This window comes from Cryptotermes secundus, unplaced genomic scaffold (genome assembly GCF_002891405.2).
Source record: "Cryptotermes secundus unplaced genomic scaffold, Csec_1.0 scaffold1101, whole genome shotgun sequence".
Lineage (NCBI taxonomy): Eukaryota > Metazoa > Arthropoda > Insecta > Blattodea > Kalotermitidae > Cryptotermes > Cryptotermes secundus.
The window spans coordinates 196,773-217,746 of NW_019731285.1; the positions used below are offsets into that span (position 1 = coordinate 196,773).

Consider the following 20,974-nt stretch of genomic DNA (forward strand, 5'->3'; position numbering starts at 1 on the left):
TACGCGCCGGCCGCTCTTTACCCCCTAGGAAGATTCCTGGTATTCATTTCTGTCAGATACTGAGTCGACTGACTGTTTAGGTCAATTAAAAATACCCAATGACCTCATCGGGAATCGAAACCGCGACCTTATGTCCTGTATCCTAATGCAACAACCAACTACGGTACCGCGTGCCACCAAATAATGTCATATTTATTTATTTTTTTTTGTATTTTCTTTCGTCACATAACGTAACACGTGTTAACACGAATAAATACGATACAAATTCTGTCTTCTTTTAATTATAATAATTTATTTGCCTTTTCTATTTCTTCACGGCCCTTTTTCTTATCATGGGTACTCCTAGGGCTTACGCTTCATTTTTCCTCGTAAAAGTATATCCCCTGGTCACGTATGCATGCATACAAAGGTTGCACAAATTCTCTGAAATAGTATGATATTAAAAAAGATTTCTAACCTCACAGAGAACTCACTGCGTCTCCATCGAAAAATGCCAAATGCTTAATGCTTCGCTGTTTGTTGCATAAGAAACATGTATATTCCTTTGACAAATTACATAGCTTTTACGCGCGTTCATGAGAATTGCGAGAAGCGTTTTATAGCTTTATTACCTCTGTCTATCTGTCTGCCTGTCCGTATGAAATAACTCGGTTTCCACTGGATGAATTTTCTTTACATTTTATACTGGGGTAAAAGTAAAAGGTGAAGTTGTCCTTGTGCTTAATGAATTAAGCACCAAACTATGAAGACACGCTGGAGTGGAGGTATAGCTCCACTATTTGTGACCTCGGCAGTAGATAAAGGTGAATGGTCAGCTTTACCCCCGGGAAAAAAGGCCCCAGTACCCGTTGGATAGGAGGCTGTGTTGGACCCAGAGCCAGTCGGAACGCTGTGTTGAACCCAGACCCAGACTGAACGCTGTGTTGGACCCACAGCCAGTCTGAACGCTGTGGAGGAGACCTAAATTTTTGCCGTTCCGAAAATCGAATCACAGCCGTCCAGATCTTAACCTGTCACTTTACCGACTGAGCTATCTCGGTTGTCGTTTACAGTAGGGCGTTTTATGGACCTCTATGGACAAAATTCAATTTCGGTTAATATCAGACAAAAATAACCGACACTTTACTCGAAATCCGAAATGCGTCTTTTGAGGGTATTTCTCCCTGTCTCCTATTCCATTCAGTAGAGCACGCTCGGGTTGCCATGGGAACGGGACAATATCCATTTCATTCATTAATTTCACAGATGAAATATTTGAAGGCGCCTTGACTGTTACGTCATTCGTACATTTCCTATCTTGTTTAATGTTAAAGCGGGTAGTACACGCAGTAGCCGTTGCGTTTTGAAGCGTTACTTGATCAATGATGAATGCGGCAGGTCAAGAAAAGTTCAGGGTAAGAACGACTCAAGGGTTATATAAATATTCCAGGTAGGAACATTATAAAATGTTTTTTCTACATCAGCCCCTTTATAATTTTTCTTAATTTCCCCTTTCTAGCTCTCTTTCTCCTTCTTTTCTCTCTCTTCATTTTATTTGTCTTATTCTTCGCTTCTTTTATAGTCAACTCCTGTCTTCCTGCCTCTTGTATCACATGACCCGCACAGCTGTTGCTGACCCTTGTTGGCCTGTGCCAATGACGTAATTAATGGTTCCGAAACAACGGTGTGGGTTTCAGAAATGGGAGATGGAACATTTTCACATGAGACGCGTTAGTTGAAAGGAATTTTAATTCGGCATGTGATCAGAAAACCTAGAGAATATCAAAACAAGTTAATAAAATATTAAGAAAGAACATTATTTGTGGCACGTTTAACTCTTTGATTTGTTTTAATTCCTCCTTACATCAGTGAAAATTGTGATTTTGTATAGCAGTTTTGAAGCAATATTTTGATATATAATTTTTGTTTAATAAGCTTGAAAATTATAAGTAAAAACAAGAAGTGAAAGTATAAGAGAGACTGCAAGCATTAAATCTATTAATAACTGAAGAAAACGCTTTTTACGATAACAGAAGAGACAAAGTTATGACCTTGAAATTCTCACATTTGTGACAATGGGACTTACTTTAATTTGAGGTACAGCGTGGAGCAGTCCGCTGCATACTCAATTAAATGTTGTCACATGCCAGATGAAGGCAATCTTCGAGTTAGGATATACAGTATACTTATAGCTTGCTCATTCGGATAGCGTAATCATTAGGATATCGCAATTGTTCGGATAGCATAATCATTCGGATATCGTAATCGTTTGGATACCATAATCATTCGGATAGCGTAATCATTTGGATATTGTAATCGTTTGGATACCTAATCATCTGGATATCGCAATCATTCCAATAGCGTAGTCATTCGAAAGCGTTCACTTACTTTTATTTTAATTACCTCGAAAGCCATAGTACTTATGGCAAAAGATGTATATTTCGCATGAAAAAAATGTTTCATATTTCTGTTCAACATTTTATCTAGATACTTAGTTCGCTTTGATAAGTACGAGTGCTTTAGCGAGTTATTTTCGTGTTTTACTCGAGACGCGCTTAGAAATTCGCTCACGTCTTCAAGTAAAATATCCTTTATGGTTATCTCAGTTTACAAATATAATGTTTTTGGACATTTTCCATTGTCTTGTCTTTATCTAAAGCCGTCCTGTTTATTTTTTTAGATAAAGACAAGACGTTGGATAATATCCAAAACTTTATATTTGTACTAATGTACCATTGTCACAAAATTTTAGATTTTATTGTACCATTTTAATGAATATTGGAACGAATCAATCAAATTTATTTAAACCCCCAAACATCAAATTTCGTGAAAGTAGGAGACTGGTATTAGTTCTTTTATCTGAGTTTGCGTTGTTTGAGTTCTTTAATTCAAATAACTTTTGTCAAAATTTTAACATATTTTCACAACTTTAAGTTAAAAGCAAAGTAAAAAGGTATTTTCTGGGATATAATTCCGTATAGTCCGGTGAAAGTCAACCTTTGTTTCGGAGGGACATATCACCTCTGTCTTCAGAGTCGAAGGATAAACTAAGTAAGAAACCAAAGTGAAGCATGTATCAAGCAGAAGTCTCAAGTTGGAGGCGACATATTCCTCCGAAACGTCTTTGACTTTCAACAGTGTTAATGGTGTTATATCCCAGAAGATAGTTAGTGCATAGAACATCAAATCCTACATTTAAAGTTTGCTCCGACATCTTCCTTCCCCACGCCTTCTGCTTGATCATAATTATGCTATTCAACGTCACATAACTTCTACAGTTGATGCAGTGTCACGTAATTAACAGTTTTGCTTCCGATTCTGAAGGTCTCAGTTTCAAATTCGGTTCAGAGATAAGAATCTTACATGAGGGTTTCCGTGATTCTAGAGATAAATTCCGGGATGTTAGACCTCAAACTAGGCAACGACTGCTTGCGCCCACATATCTACAGTTCATTATTAACTAATATGGCCATCATTCTACGATATAAAGCCTATAATCCGAGCTGCTATTTGTATCTCTAAATGAATTGTAATTAAATTGAAATACATTAAATGGATAATTCTGTGACGTTGCGGAGACGAAAGTTAAGTGAAAGAACTAGCCAGAATGTGAGTACCTAGTTTCACGAACTTAAGGAGGAAGGCAGTCGAACTGAATACAGAGTTTCATACGTCGAGTGAGACACACCAAGTTGACTGTATGGACATATGCAGAACCTAAACAGTTTTCAGTTTTCTAAACAGTTAGGATACTCTTCACTGTTTTTTCTCTCTCGAACGCTGGGCTCGTGGATTCGAATCCCACTCAAGGAATTGATGTCTGTCTGCGTTTATTCTGTATTTGTATTTTCCTATGTAGGTAGCAGCCTTGCGTCGTGCTGATCACCCGTCCAAGGAGACCTACCGACTACCTAAGATTAAGAAACTGAAATTAAACGAACCATTTCACGGATGCCCTACAGATAGATAGATAGATAGCTATATAGATAGGTAGATAGATAGATAGATAGATAGATAGACAGATAGATAGGTGGAAGGATGGATGGAAGGATGGATAGATGATGCTATTCATACATCACTACAACGTGTTTTGCAGACAGCGAATAATCGAATTTTTAGAATTTGGAAAATAATTGTTTGCATCAATTTTCTAGCGGGTAATGGAATCCACGTTGGAGGAGAGTTTACAATATATCACTTAAACCTCTGAAACAATATCTACAGGCGTATAATTTCTGTTCAAAAATATCAGGGTCCTATTAATTCAGGATCATTCCGTAAATGTATCATATTGTCACGTGTATGAGTGACTATCGACGGTGTTTTGGATTGGATATTAGAATTATTGACCACTTATACACACAGTTCGTAATTACACTTAATTTTCGCGCCATCGCTGATGTCCATGCTTTAGAAATCACTGTTACACACGCACTAGTTTTCTAACTCTGTTACTAGACGTTTCCTGGTAACGGCTTTATCAATGGAGATTCTTCAGCTTCAGCGCTCAAATCCTCTTTTCTTATAATTCCTTTGCACGGACAAAGTAGAAAACACCGTTTCCAGCAGTACTTCCATTGTTATATAGGCATCCGTTGCCTAGATACGGCTCTACAGGCTATAATATTTTTCCGCTTGGTCTAAGACGTGTATTAAATAGTGGATTATCCCTTTAGCACTAAAGACAGAGAGAGAGAGAGAGAGAGAGAGACATAGTATAAAATAATAAAGGAACAGGTGAGAAGGGAAAGTCGTGGGAGAAACGAGAGATACTCATTTTGGCGGAAGGGGAAGAAAAAGCATAATTTTCCTAGAACATTCCCAGGCATCACCGATGTTCCTGATATGAAGAGTAGGAAGTGAAGAGTTTAAAATTGTTAGAAGTGACTTGATAGAGGCGCGAGGGAATTCTTATTTTCTGAATTACAAGTAAATTGGTTGTCTTCGGGTGATAAATTGACGTCTTTTACAGCAGACGGAGTTAATTTTGATGAATTTAAATCGGGGAGGGCTAAATAAGGAACACGTAGATTTGAAAATAATCTAGTTAGTATTTATAAATTTAGTTCATACCTCATAGAAAACCCATTGCATCTTTCTTTGCAAAAGAAAATTCTTTATGCTATATATCACGTAACGAAGGAACACAGCACAGCATAATTTATTTTTCGCTAACATGGTACCAATTAAGCTATTTTTGATATTTGAAAAATCTGGTTACAACTATTATAACTAAAAATATATTCACATCCTTTTATTAAGCTCTATGTTTTGTGTATTCAAGACATATGAACTTACATAACACTCATTACGTTTTTTAAGATAACTACTTTATTTAAATTGGAGCAAATTTTTATTCATTAATAATAATACTTTCTCACATTATGGCTCACAAAATTTATAAGGGCAATGAGAAAACATACAAAAGCGAAAAGAACAGGTAATCTTAGCTCAGAATTCTGTACAAAGAAATGCTGAGCGAATTACAATATTTGTGTCCATATTTGGAAGCAACATGAATCAGAAATCATTATAAAAATGTGTATTTTATCTGCCCATAATACTGTTCAATGGTTTAAATTTGGTTTATTCTGAGAACCACACGAAATACATAAATACACCTGTTGACAAAATACAAATATTTTTAACAGCTGGTACATGTAGTAACCGCTGTGCTTTACAGGCCTGAAATATTTATTACAGCTTTGGATAATATATATTAACTTTTCAAGTATTACATACAAACATATCGGCAATAAATTAAGAGCATTCTTCAAAGAATGTATAAATATTTCTGTCAATATAGATCCAGCATTTCCCAGTAGTTCCTATATTTTGCCACTAGAGCGCTCCAAGATGCGGTTTCTGCATCTTTTGAGAGTCTCGGTGGAAAGAGAAACTCGTTCGCTCTGCGCCGTAGTACACGCGTGTAGCTGCAACATCCAAACATCTTAATCGAAACGGACATTCCTTATTCATGTCATAAATTCCTGGAGTTAAACATGAATAAGTTGTCTTACACTACGTAACGCAACCTGATAAGTCTTTTCTTCTGAGTAGCTGGCAGTAGGTGCTATTCTAGAGTTCATTCCCAGTCACTAGAGAAAGTAATTGTGCTTGCAAGCCTAGCTGTAGAGACTACGAAATCAGAGATATGTCTTCTCTAACTGTCAGATTAAAAGGTACACTTAAAACAACTTTTTTTATGATTATAATATTACATTTCAGCATCTTGCTGAAATGATTAACGACTTAATTTGCAGAGGCATTTTTGAAGGTGCAACTTCTTGTTGTGTTCCTAAACCGTTGGTGTGCTAGGTCGTCGCATTGTTATATATGTTTAAAAAACAAATATTTATGCAAATATAAATGTTTCGTAACACACCAACGGTTTACGAGCACTACAAGAAGTTGCGGTGTCAAAATTGCCCCTGCAAAATTAAATATTATGATTATGCTGAATTTAAATTTTTCACAGATGTGATTCTAAAGAGTACTGTCTTCTAAGATATGACGCCGTGCAGTCCGGTAGAAATCCACTGAAATTGGAAGAAAGAACTTCTGCTTTTTTGCTGATTGCTTAATTGTCTCGCTCTTATACTCTGAAGAAGGGGACAGTACATTACTCCGAAACTCGATGAACTTCTATCAAACTACACTGTGTCATATCCTAGACTACAACATTTCTTTATAATTAGGCTACTTAATGTTGCCGGTATCACCAAATTACTGACAACAGCGGAGCAGAGATATTCTTGAGAAGCTGGTAGTAGCTCATTTTCTCTAGAAATTCTCCTTACTTTTTGGAACCCTAAAATTCATTACTATGCTGACAAGAACAGTCGATACTGGATTCTATCTTGAAAATCTGAAATAAATTTATGCAATCACATGTTATTTTTAAGATACAATTTAATATTATCCTAACATATTCATAATGTGTGTATATACTAAGAGTCTTCAAGAGCATACAATCCCATCTACCACTTCTACACGAAAACAACACACACGTACACACACACATCCAACGATACAACGCACGCAGCCACAAGAGTAGAACACATCATAAGACATAGTGAGTACTAAACAGTATAATATTAACAACACGAAACCAATAGAAATCAAAACATAACATTAATATGTAACATTTTTTACGTTGCAGATATACACACACACATTAGAAACATAAGAAGAAAGACCCCGATGTGGATGATCAATAATACACACGAATTTAAAAATATGACGTATGAGATGATAAGTTTTAACAAGTTTTAAATACATAAACTTTATTATTATACTCGTATAAGGACGTATACAGGTTTAGTATTATTTGTAAATGGACGTATAAGGGCAAACAGTGAAATGGTTCACGGATCGATGTACCTGAAGATGGCAGGATACTGCCGAAACATGTAGTGTAGAAGTGGTAGATGGGATTGTATGCACTTGAAGACTGTTAATATATACACATTATGAATACGAATCAGTGCAACAGGACGCTAAAATACAACATAATTATCCTAACATTTGTTATATTTCTCTGCAGAGATTGTAAAAATGTACCTGTAATTTGAGTCTAATATGATAAGGAATTGTGAATAAGTAAGGATTGTAGTTTGCTGTGGCTTAGTAAGAAGTATTATCCTTTCTGGAAAACTGGGGAAAACCAAGAAATAATTCAATTAGGAGAATTCCCGAAAAGGCATGTGAATGTTAACACAGAGGAAACCTATTTGATATAATTAATTTTTAATTGTATCTTATTACTTTACAGGAATAATTTTGTGTCTGTTTGAAGCTAAAATTTCTTAAATTTATTGGCAGATTTTTTAATATAAGCAGGTCAATTCTGGGGGTTACTATGCAATGAATGCCATGAATAGCAACAATTCTCATGACTACACACTGTGCATCACACAGGGCGTCTCACACACACGTGAAGGGTCTGTATTAACAGTGCGTTCTTATAATGTCTCTTCAGACACCTATGTTCTGCATTTCGCACAAATGTACAGAGTGATTCTAAATTATTGCTGGGGTTTCCGTGGCCTATAAGCGGATACCCCGATAATAATTTAGAATCACTCTGTATTATCAAAATCGAGGCACTTCAAGTTTAGATGAATTGTTACTTTCGTACAGAGAGCTTGTAAGGCGAAATTTCAAAATGCGAATCACTCCTTCCCATAGGCACGATGTTATAATTGGATGCTACTTTTCAAACCGAAGTAAAAGTAAAGTAAGTAAAGTTATCCCTGTAACAGGCCGTGGAGGCCCATAGGGTTGTGAGAGGTGGAGGCTCCCACATTTTCTAGACAGTCGGCTCACAGATTGTAGTGATGATGTCAGCCTTACGTGTTGGCCGCCCTTTATCCCCAAGAACATTCCAAAAATATTACTGGTACTAAGTTCTGTTCTCTATGTTACAAGCCGGAAGGTCGCGGGTTCAAGTCCCGATGAGTTCATTGTTCTTTTCAGTTTATCTAATCCTTCCAGCCGCACTATGGCCCTGGGGTCGACTCAGCTTCTAACAGAAATGAGTTCTAGGAATATTCTTGGAATATTCTTGGGGGTAAAGGGCGGCTGGCGCGTATTGCTGACAAATTTGCGCCATCTATGAGCCGATTATCTAGAAAATGTGGAAATCTCAACATCTCAGAACCCTATGGGTCTGCATGGCCTGTTACAGGGATACCATTACTTACTTACTTACTTACTTACTCATTTCTGTTAGAGGCTGAGCCGACCCCAGGGCCATAATGCGGCTGGAAGGTTTAGGTAAATTGAAAAAACAATCCAGCGACCTCATCGGGATTCGATCCCGCGATCTTCCGGCTTGAAGCATGGTGCCTTAACCAACTACGCTACAGCATACCTCTCCACTTTTCAGAACGAATCAAAGATAATCAAAACACAAGAATTTCAGAGAAGAACTAATTGTCTACCTTCCTCTATACTACACGGATCGGATAGAAAACGACGTTTCCAAAAATTCTTTTATTCTTGCATGTGTATTATTTATTGTGATAACGTTTATACAGAGCCGTTGCCTAGCATTGACTGGGGAATGAACATAGAGATACACAGACTGATGGGATTGATGAAGTACGCTTTTAAGATGGACTCAGGTATCATGATATACATACCAAGTTTCACAAAGACTGGTTCAGGCATTCAAATTTGATATGGAGGATACACAGAGACACAGAGAGCATATAAATAATACACGCCTACATATATTTTTAATAAAAATAAGGAAAATAATCTAAGAATGGAAGATATGAGGGTAAGAGAACTTGCTGGAAGGAAAGCTGTAGTTAATGTAAATAAGAAAATCTTCGATTTTAAAACTTTTCATAGTGAAACATTTATTTCAAAATTGGCTTGCACTTGTCTCTGATTTTATGAAGTATAAAAATTGACTCCTACAAAGATATATTGAAACAGGTTTAACGTAGTAGTTATATAATACATACTAAGCTTTCTGTTGTTAATCCTTTAAGAGAATCCTAGTTGGGAGGAAGAACTGAAAGCAAGTAGGATTTTATATAAAATGCTACTAATCAGTATCCAGAAAACTGTCTTGTCTAACTTAGTGGAGCAGTGTCCATCTTGAGAAACTAGTATTGTGGCCACAAACACATACAGGACAACATTAAGAACTCTCTTCTCGAGAGCGACAGGGTGGCGCACGTTCAGCCCCGTCAAAAGAAATAGTAAGAAGGTCGACACGAACCAGCTCGGTTTACGAATTCCAATAGAATCTTAACAAACTAACTATAAATATTTTAACGTATTGGAACAGCCGCCTTAGTTGTAAAGACTTTATATTTTACAGCCAATTTTATATTATTTACATTTTATGTATATATTTTAACTTTTAGAACATGTACTCTAATAGTGGCTTCTAACTGTATTGATGTAAAGGTGTCCCTCTGAAGATGGTCTCTGAAGACCGAAACATGTAAGGGCGTGAATAATTGAAATAAGAAAATCTTAACCAGTCACACTGAACGGAACTATTTAGCTTTTTTATAATATTAGTATGACGGACCAGAATGAAACCAATCAAACTACTTTGAACATTTTTAAGCAGCCTCCCCTTAGCTTCATGACTTGTACTCTTCTTCAAGTATAATTAGAATGATCAAGTCAAGGAGGACGAGATTGGCAGAGCATGGAGCACGAATAGAGGAGAAGAGGTATGCATATAGGATATTGTGGGAAAGTCAGAAGGAAATAGACCACTGGGAAGACCAAGGTGTAGGTGGGTGAACAATAATAAAATGTAACTTAGAGAGATAAGATAGGATGGTATGGATTGGATTGATCTGGCTCAGGATTGGAACAAGTGGAGGGCTCTTGTGAAGACGGTAATGAACCTTCGGTTTCCAAAAAAATATTGGGAAATTCTTGAGTAACTGCAGAATTTTCGACTCCTCAAGAAGGGCTCGGGTCCATGGATAAATAAATAGTCCTCATCTTAGTTCTGAATTTTTTTGTTTTCGTATATTTTGAAACAGAAAAAACACAAAAATACAATTTTGGAAACACGAATAGTTGGACACAGGAGATAGAAAAAAGGGATTCTTTTACTTATTTCTCCTATCATTTTACCCATTAGTCATGGATATAGAGCTCGTATTCCCTAAGACACTAAATGTATTTGTCCCGTAACCTGAGAAGTAAAGAAAGCTGCAGACAGAATCAATAAGCTCTAAGAAGACGATATTTCGAATTTCCTAAGCTCTATGTATCAATGAAGAAGGAGGAAGGACATAACTATTTATTTTCTTGAGAACACTTCAGCTAGAAGTAATTTCAGATACACCAGCCATCAAGCTCTTAGACATAATTTAGAAATAATTTTGTATTCTAAACCATGCGTGTAATCGAAGAATTGAAGAGAATAAATATTTTTGTTTTTATCCGACTCTTTTATATAAGTTAATAAATTGCTGAAGTTGTGAAGTAAGTCAAGGGCTCGCAAAACATGTAAGCATATGATATGAAACTTAACTTCTAAACTGTGAGACAGGCAGAGGATATTTATATTAATAATATAAACGTATTTTTATAATTGAATATGATTTAGATTATACTTGCATGCTTTTCTGTTAACATATAGAAGGAAATGAAAATTGAAACTCTATATTTAACAATAAAGATAATGGACGTAATTATGACACACAGTAACAGAAATTTTATGCACATTACATCCAAAATATTATAACATATACCGAAGGAGGTGCATGCTTATGCTTAATGTTTATTGTTTAGCATTTAGGCCATGTTGGGAAAAGTGGTTTAATTTCAGTTACGTTATTCTGAAAGAAGCTGGCGATGGAAAGGAAAAGTAAATCAAAATGTTCTTCATAGATTATTAGAACGTCTGACAGATTTCTCAAGTATTTCAATCCCTCTTGCATTAGTTGTTTTTAAGTAAGAACCGAACCACATTTTATTCTGGCTGATAACTTAAGAATTCTCACCCCACTGACATTCCTACACTGCACACTGGTTTAAAAATTTAATTCCAGACAGATTAACTTCAAGTTTTCTACTACGTTTTGTCTCTGAAACATTTCAGATTCGTAACGGGCGGAAAATCACATAGGATGGCGAAAATATAATTGCATATGAAAGAGTTCTGAATTTGACAACTCAAATATCGTCCCTGCATTAGTCATCAATTTTGCTGAGTTATAAATGCGTTATACAAAAAAGCAGAGATTATGGACTACTATCGAAAGATCTCAGAAAGTCATCAAAATCAAGTCTGTATTTAAAAATATTCTTTTACGCCATGTCGTATGAAAGATATTACACTATGTGACATTAAATAAGTGAACATGTAATACATAAAGTAATGAATAATTAAATACTCGAAAAAATATTTCCCTGCTTCATTTGCTTGGGACATTCCAAACAGATTAACTTCAAAGATATTCCTTTCCCTTTTCCCAGTTTTATTCACTGTTAATAATAATTGTTTTATCGGCTAAGTCCCAGCAAATCTAGTAGCTGTAGGATATCAAAATACAAGGACAAATAATATGAATTCCATAAATCAATTTTGAAACATACATTATTTTAAGCACATAAATTCCGAATAAATACAGTAGAACTTGGTTATAACGTCATCAAAGGGACCTAAAAATAGTGTTGTTATAAACGAATGTCGTTGTAACCGAAATGGGCACTTCCACAGTAGCCTTATATTAGTCACGTAAAAACCTACCAAAACCGAGTTAAAATGTTGCATTTTTTAGTGAAATACGTAGTTAAGTACAGACTAACGTAACATTAACGTGGAATTGCCCAAATGTGTAATATCAAAGACATATTACAGCGCTTTTCACTGACAATACACACCGCACTAATACTGTGTATTAAAGGTAGGCCTACTCACCAAATTACAGTAGATTACATCAATTGTTGTGCTTTACTGTACCTAGATACGAGTACAGTAATCAGTTATCTTCATCTGTTTCCTGTTACTTGCCCAATACACACTTTCTAAATTACGTTCAATGTCCATATCAGAGAAATTCAGGAATGAAAATGACGTTACATACGAGGTTGATGCATTTGTGCATGTCGTACTAAGCAAGGTATAAAAACAGTTGCTTTATGAGGAATTAGTTCGTACCATTGAATATTGACGCAATAGACAAGGTGTCGCAGAAACCGATGTTGCTATAACCAAGTTTTACTGTAATGAGAAGTAAGTTATGTTATGTGGACATTTAAGGACTTAGCTCCGCCTATCTTTGACGAATTATGTATAAGCCTGCTTACTCTGTATATTTCGGATGTAATACTGAATAAATAGATTTTAATATATTTCCGTTACAGTAGCTATTAAGAAGAGTTTCCGTAGTTTAATTACGGAAATTATACTTTTCGTAAATATTACTGCTGACACAAAGGTTTCTCAAGCATCTGCTCCCAGAAACAATTTGCTTACTGATTATGTAATTCTTACCGTCAGCCATGTATCTGGTTAACTTGTGAATATATTTAATTTGTTTTTATATTTTGGCGATTTTCTTTACACTATCGGGATAATATTTTTCTCACAATATGTTACTCGCTAACAGAAATTTCTACAATTTAACGTCATCTCCCACGAATAACAAGCACAAATTTTTAATCGTAAAGCACGTTTTAATTACAGTACATTCCAGTCTCCTTGTTCACGCTAAAATATTGCTAGTACAATTAGAATTAACACAGTAAAGTGAAACAAAAGGCTATTCTCTCGTTCGTGACTCACTTCATTAAACCCGTTAACGACCGAGAATTTGTGTCTGTGGTAACCTGAATTTGCGTAATTGCAGAGCGGTCATATTGTCACGTTTGTGAGTGACTACAGACGGGGTTTGGATTTATGACTCACTCACACACTCACGACTCCTGACTACATTTTGCAGGTCACTGACACACACAGACTAGTCTCCTCAGTCTATTAGAGTCTCCACTAGCCGTGTCCTGGCAACGGATTTTAACACAGTAACTGTAGTAGTCTCATTGAATTGCACATTCCATATGTCACACATACAAAGTCTTCCCTTTACAGCCGGACAATCATCTGAGCACTCTTGCAACTAACTGGTTACCCCAAACCGTCCCGGTTATAAATTCTTGGCACGGACCACATAAAAAACACAGTTATTCTATTATTAAGTCTGTATTTGTTGCGACAGAGATGTGTGTTACCGCGCCATTTTGTAGCAACGGACGCAACGCGGACCACAGAAAACACGGTTCCTCTGTTTCTGTACCATTGTTTCTTTCGTACCTGTTGTTGCGGGAACATGTTTTATATAGCTTTTCTCGTGTTCATTGCATAGTAACGGTTCTACACGCTATAATATTAAGACCTATTTCTTCTTTAGCCGGTCACGGTAGCCGAGCGGTCTAAGGCATGCACTGTCTTCGCTCGCTCGGAAGCCGGAATCGTGGGTTCGAATCCCACTTAGGATATGGATGTTTGTGTGCGTTTTTCTGTGTTTGTCTGCAGGTAGGGGCCTTGCGACGAGCTGATCAATCGCCCAAGGAGTCCTACCGAATGTGTAAGATCTAGAAAAACCGAAGTGAACGGAAGTTCATGGAGGTAGGCCTAGGCCCACTGGGGCTGTAGTGCTAAGGGGGAAAAAAAATTCTTCTTTAAATGTAGGTAAATCGCAGAAACGGATTATGCTAAGTAAGGAATCGACGAAGAAAAATGTACGTTAGCTTAGGAAACAAAAGAAATTGCATTTATAAAAGATTATCTGTTAGTTGTGACATGGTAATATAACTTATGTGTGATACTTACCATTGTTTGTCTGCTCTTTGTTTTTCTGGTTTTCTTAATTCCGTCTAAATCTCCTGCTACTCTGTGAAAAATGTTCCGCTACAACACGAAATCCACACACCTTTCTTCTTCTTCTTCTCCTCCTCCTCCTCACAACTAGACCATACTGACCCTTAATCTCATAACTGAATATATTAGCAAGCAGACCCTCCTAAAGGAGTTGCACCCTTCCTGGGAATAGTTTGATGTGTCAGAAGCAAGAAAGTAGCTGCGTTTGCAGTGTCTTGAGCTTTCTGCTAGCCAAGCCCCACCTGTTGGAAAAGTTACCGCCCTTCAGAGGCAAAACCCGCTCCCCAACATTTTTAATGTTTCTTGAAGACAGAGAAGAGACACTATAATATTTTATTTGAATTACCTTTTAGACTCTATTCATTTTAAAAAATAGGGTAGTGTGGTGATGAACAGCATTGAGAACTCCCTTTCACGACGCGGTTTCATCTGAAGTATGTTTGAGGATCGTTTTCTTGGTATTATAATCTTACAGAACCTTAGAGTTGATGCAGAACGAGTTAGGAATGTACAGATATGCAAAGTCTGAGACTTGTGGGAAAAGCATTATGTACATAATTATACCATGACGTATCGACCCACTGCTAGGCAACGGCTCGATAATCACGTTCCCGCGGATAGAGATTCTTGGTAAGCAGCCAGTTGCTACGTAGAGCCTATAACAATCCGCGACAACGAATACGCAGGCAATAATCGGATAATTTTCGTTGCTATGCGACGCGCTCTATATACAATAATAGAGGAAGTGGTGTTTCCTATGTGGTCCGCATATATACATTGAGGTGCAACGGCTGCATTTTGTATGGGTCAGCCTAGACTATACATAGTATAAGTGATACAGAACCGGAACAAAACAGAATTGAGAGAATGAGCACACAGGCGTACAACGGAGTTGTCCCGCGAAAAGGCATGGTGTGTGCTGTGGCTGCAATGAGACTTATAAATCCGTTGCCAGGATACGACTGGTGAAGACTGAGAAGACTTGGCGTGTCTTAGTGGTTTGTGAAGTGAATAGATTATCAATAGCGCTATAATTAAATTTGAATGAAAGAGATTTTGTAAAAAAGCGTCAATATATCCAATCATCCAACCCAGATCCCGTTATTGTTAGTCACGGAATCTCGGACACATAAAAGTACTTTTCATTTCCCTTTAAAAATTTGATTCAAAATATATTTTTTTTTCCTTCCGATATACTTTCGGGAAATTTGACACTAGATGTTTGCAGTAATGTGTGCGCTATTTGTATCTTCGTGTCTAGTGTCAGTTATTGTTGTGTGATTTTGAACAAAATATGGAAGTGTCAACAAATTTTTGTAACACCCTTAAATAATTGCAGAATTTCATGGAAATGTATTCGAGGTTTCTTTTGTTTCTACTTGCGGACTGCCTGAGGGAAACAAGTGGCTAAGTTGGTAATCGTGTTTTCACAAATTGCAGTTTGCGAAAGCAACGAACAGAAAATACTCGTATCCTGTGAGAAAACAAAAACAGATTTGTAGAAAGCAGTCTTCTGGGATGTGGTGCCGTGTAGATATTGTGTTAACCGACGTTTCGGAGGAACGTACCTCCTCCATCTTCAAGGTAGAAGAAAAAAGTAGATGGAGACGATACTTTCCTCCGAAACATCGGTTAACACCACATCTACAAGGCGCCACCTCCAAGAAGACTGCTTTCTTCATAGTCACCGCCGTGAAAACCTCAAATCTTACAAAAACAAATTTAACAAATTGCACTTAACATGTCTGTAAATCACGGGATATTAGAGTTAATAACGAGAAATTCCTTGTAATATGATGCGATAAAACCACATTCCACGAACTTAATGACTGTACCACGTAGTATATGAACTTGCATATATTTATTTGTCAATGGAAAATAGGCCAGGTATACAATCAGAAATTTGACTTTATGTAACAATTAATGCCTGCATGCATTAAATCATTGGCCTATGCATATTATATTCCGTAAATATTATTTGATATAAGACATTTATTTTCCTGAAAACATTTTACACCTAAACAAAAATAGGACCTATACTAAATTTATATCTCAACATAATCCACTTTCATTCAATTTTAACACAATAAAGGCACAGATACTTTCCGAAAACGTGTAACGTATATCCAGAACATACCCTATTTAATATTTATGAAAAAGTTTTTAAGAAGATGTATGCATTAAAATAATATCGAAATGATCTGAAACTACAAAATTTTAATTCTCTTTAGTTCCGCATGATCAAAAGACTTAAACTCTTATTCAGAGTGTGCACATTTGGTTTTGGTGAAAAAAATAACATAAGAAAGCAGAAAATTAGGAGACACAAAATAGATAACTTACAGTCCAGTGAGACACACAAGTTCACCACACTTCTGTCTTCACTCGCCTTACATGTTTCGATTCAATAGAATCATCTTCAGAGGCGTACCAGTACGAGTAGGAAACACTGTCACATAAGATTTGACGTTATGCACTAAGCTTATAAATAGTGCTCACTATATCACAACACTACACGTCAACGTGAATGCAAAGGGCAAATTGTGATACAGTGAGCACTATTTATAAGCTTAGTGCATAACGTCAAATCTTATGTGACAGTGTTTCCTACTCGTACTGGTACGCCTCTGAAGATGATTCTATTGAATCGAAACATGTAAGGCGAGTGAAGACAGAAGTGTGGTGAACTTGTGTGTCGCACTGGACTGTAAGTTATCTATTTTGTGATTGTTAGTGTGACGGACCAGAACGAGACAAATCAAATTAATTAGAAGACACTTTATGTGATCATATGAAATGCATCCGAAATATAAAATCAGCAACATTATCTGATTGTTCAGTGAAATTAACTTGTTAAAGTGCTTTATATTGGCAGGATAGCGAAACTCAGAAATGGAAGCAACAGGTCTGCATGGAAAATGCACATGACGATGTAATATTGTCAGGTATTTCAGTGACTAAGATGCGGGTTTGGATTGGTGGGTTGGTTTATTGGATCTTCACCAGTCGTAACTAAAATTAGTTCTTACACTCTCAAGATTACTGTAACTATAGCACATGTAACGTCACACACTAAGTCTTCTTCTGGTCACACTGCTGTTCCTTTGGAACTTCGGAACTGAACTGAAGTCAGTTCCCACTCCCGTAATCTCTCATATCCTTTCGGCACGGACCACGCAGAGAAAACAGAGTTCTATTATTGCGTAGCGCAGACACACACAAAACAAGTCACGTGATAAATATCTCGCAAGTCCATTGCCTAGTAACGAGCTATAAACATTGTTGCGTGGCCTTAAGCGAAGTGTTTATCGTGCCGTTGCCTGGCTATACAGGTTACAATATTATTAATAATTTTCAATTAAATTAAATTAAATTAAATTTCTGTTTATTAAAGCGAAATATTACAGCTCAGAAGCAAAATAATTCAATTCAATCCAATTCGTGCTTATTTACATGCAAACTTAACAGCACAGTGGCCAATTACAAAGTTAGCATGAGTACACAGAAATACACATAAATTATTAAAGAGCTAAATACAAAATATGAGTCTATATAATAGCAATAAATTGATAACAATTCCAAGACAAATTTAAGTTAGCTTTAACAGGCGAGAAAAATAAAGTAAGTACATTTGCAATAGTTGTGCAATAACCCAATTAATTCTTACTTATTTATGTTGCAGCTCAACATGCTAATAATAATAATTCAATTCAATTCGTGTTTATTTACGTGCAAACTTAACAGCACAGTGGCCAATAACAAAGTTGGCACGAGTACATAGAAATACAGATATAACTAAAAAACAAAATACAAATAAGACAGTCTATATAATGGCATTAAATTAATAATAATTCCAAGAAATATTAACGTTAACATTAACAGGTGAGAAAATAAAATAAGTACATTTCGAATGGTTATTCCATTATGTGGTGAGAAAGGACAATACACATACATACACACATAGAAGTTAATAATAATAATAATAACACAATTAATTCTTATTTATTCGTGTGGCAACTCAACATCCTAATTCAATTCAATTCAGTTCATGATAATAATAATAATAATAATAATAATAATAATTCAGCTCTTTGCTTTGAGCGCCCTAAGTCAACAGCTACAGGAACGAATTACACTGTTAGCGTAAACAAACAAACAAACAAAACCGTGAAGGAAACCACGCAGACATATAGCCTAGGAGAGATACAGATACAGACACATAAGGTATTTTTTTACACAGTAGATGCAGGACAGGCATAAGTGTATACTAACACTGCATGTAACAGAAAATGTAAGGTCTATGTTATTAATTAATAAATTAATATTTCAATAAGTAACAAAGTGTGTTAATTGTATTAGTCAATATTAACCAGGCATCAGATATTAAGGTAGCCTGCATCTGGTATTTCTCAAGTAGGATATTGCATTTTATAGTAGTGGAGTTAATTTGAACAAACTTTCATTTCATTATGTGGCTGGAACATAGGAGATTCCTACACGTCACACTAGCATATTAAGTTCTTTACAGTAATAAACCATTGCTATTTACCTCACAATATCACACAGATTTTCGTGATTATAATTTTATAGGAGTACCTATGGAAAAGTAAGGCTGATGGGAGGAGTACATTTCACTATTCCTTTATGAGAATTTTCCTACCTTGCCTCTTATTAAACCTTAAATATTACACCCAGTCTGCAGTTTTGTATACCCAGTTAACAGCGTTCATTAACACGTGTACTTCACTGTAAACGGTTTAATACTCTTTTAACTGGGTGACAACATGTTTTGTTTATGCAACGTAACCTAAGTTAAACGTTTCATGAAGCGACTGGTTAATTAATTGCACTACAGCACGTTCACGCGAATCCTCTTGATTGCGTTTTGCTAAACAACTGTTTAAAATTCAGCATCCTCCTAACGGATGGCCGCTTGCAGACAATTTCGCTAATGGTTACTGGGAGTTAGAATTGGGTGCAACATTTGATAAATTGCTTCTGTGTGGAGGTTCCCGTATTTGCCAAATTTTTGTAGCTTATTGAGGGCAAGCAGGTACAAAGCCTCAGTTGACTTGAAAATATTCTGGCGTTTATTTCTTCTTACTACAGCCTACAGTCAACCCTCAAACTCACAGCAGTTGCTAGCTGCACTGTGTATTATAAACGTTTTAATTTTGCCTGCTGATTGTATTTATGGTTTGTGTGCAATTATTACACTAAACTGCTTTAACAATCTGGTATTTTTAATGGAAACACCATGTCTTTTTGTGAGTTAAGGACTCAATTCTTAAATCCTGTGGCGTGTAGACCCGTTACTAGGCAACTACAGCGAAATAAGTATCTATACAATAGCCTTTTCTAAGTAATGGCTCTATATACAATGGTAGTTGCTAGGTAATGGACACAACAGGCACGTGAACCATTGCATAAGAATTGTTTGAAGATGTGTTTTCTGCACGGTCCCTGCTGAGGCTACATAACGAAGCCCAGCTGCCATTAGAAACGAGTCTTGAGACGGCAGTTAGAAAAGAAGGAAGTAGGTGTGACATGGTCGCCAGCCTGCGAGGACGTGAGCTCTGGAGTAAGTGAACTTCCACTGATGAGGACATACCAGACTGAGAAGACTTAGTGCATGCTGTAGTGAACTGTAGAGCGTATGACATAGCTACATCTTTATAGTTATTTCTAGTTAGGTTTTGTAAGTGTTCAATAAATCTAATTACCAATCTAAACCCCGTCAATAGTCACACTCCAAAATCGTGACAATACAATTGAGAAGAACGTTGGGCTCGAAAGCGTAAAAAAATCCTGAGAATGCTTTCGTAAATTGTTATGCGAAGAAACAATTTCAAGATCCAAATTCGGAAGTACATGATTCGATGCAATGTTGGGCTCAAATTCTGAATGTATTCACACTTAAGACCTAGGAAAAGTAAAGACAGAGAAACAGAAATAAACCGAACCTAAAATTGTCTACTCTTAGTATCAGGTTTAGTAGACAAACACGAGAAAACTAGAGATAAACTTTTAATATCCTTTTTAACGGGCCTAAAACTGCATAATGACGAGCTTCATAACTTGCACTCTTCTTCAAGTATAATTATAATGATAAACTCAATGAGGATGAGATGGGTAGGACATGGGGAGGTAATGAATGCATATAGGCTATTGGTGGGAAAGCCAGAAGGAAAGAGACCATTATGAATACCAAGACATAGGTGGTTGGATAATATTAAAGTGGATCTGATAGAGTTAAAATGAGGTGGTGTGGACTGGATATATCTGGCTGAGGATAGGGACCAGAGGAGGGCTCTTGTGAACACGGTAGTGAAATTTCATGTTGCATAAAATTTTGGGAAGTTCTTGAGTAGCTGCATAAACGGCGTCTTCTCTAGATTGGCTCAGCTCCATGAATTTAGTTAATTAGTTACTTTCAATGGGCCTATTTCAACACTACAATAAAATTAGGCAGAAAATTTCTGAACTTGTGATTATATGTTCGTGATATTTCTCAGTTCCCTGTTGCCACATCGTCTCTTCACACGCTTGCTTGCTACTTAACAATATTTCACATATTAAACGAATTAGTTTTTCTGTTTGCATTAGTTGATAGCTATTGAAAAT

At 36.4% G+C, this 20,974-nt stretch overlaps 1 long non-coding RNA gene across 2 annotated transcripts in view; it reads left to right on the plus strand.

Annotated features, from left to right (window-relative positions):
- The window catches only part of LOC111866956, a 131,187-nt gene that overhangs the window by 35,871 nt on the left and 74,342 nt on the right, over window positions 1-20,974 (plus strand). Inside the window, exon 3 of one of the 2 annotated variants that reach the window (XR_002843252.2) lies at window positions 11,570-11,811. The exons of the other annotated variant lie outside the window; for it this stretch is intronic. This is a non-coding gene — a long non-coding RNA (uncharacterized LOC111866956). Of the gene's footprint in view, window positions 1-11,569; window positions 11,812-20,974 lie in introns of those variants that run through there. 2 annotated transcript variants of the gene reach the window in all.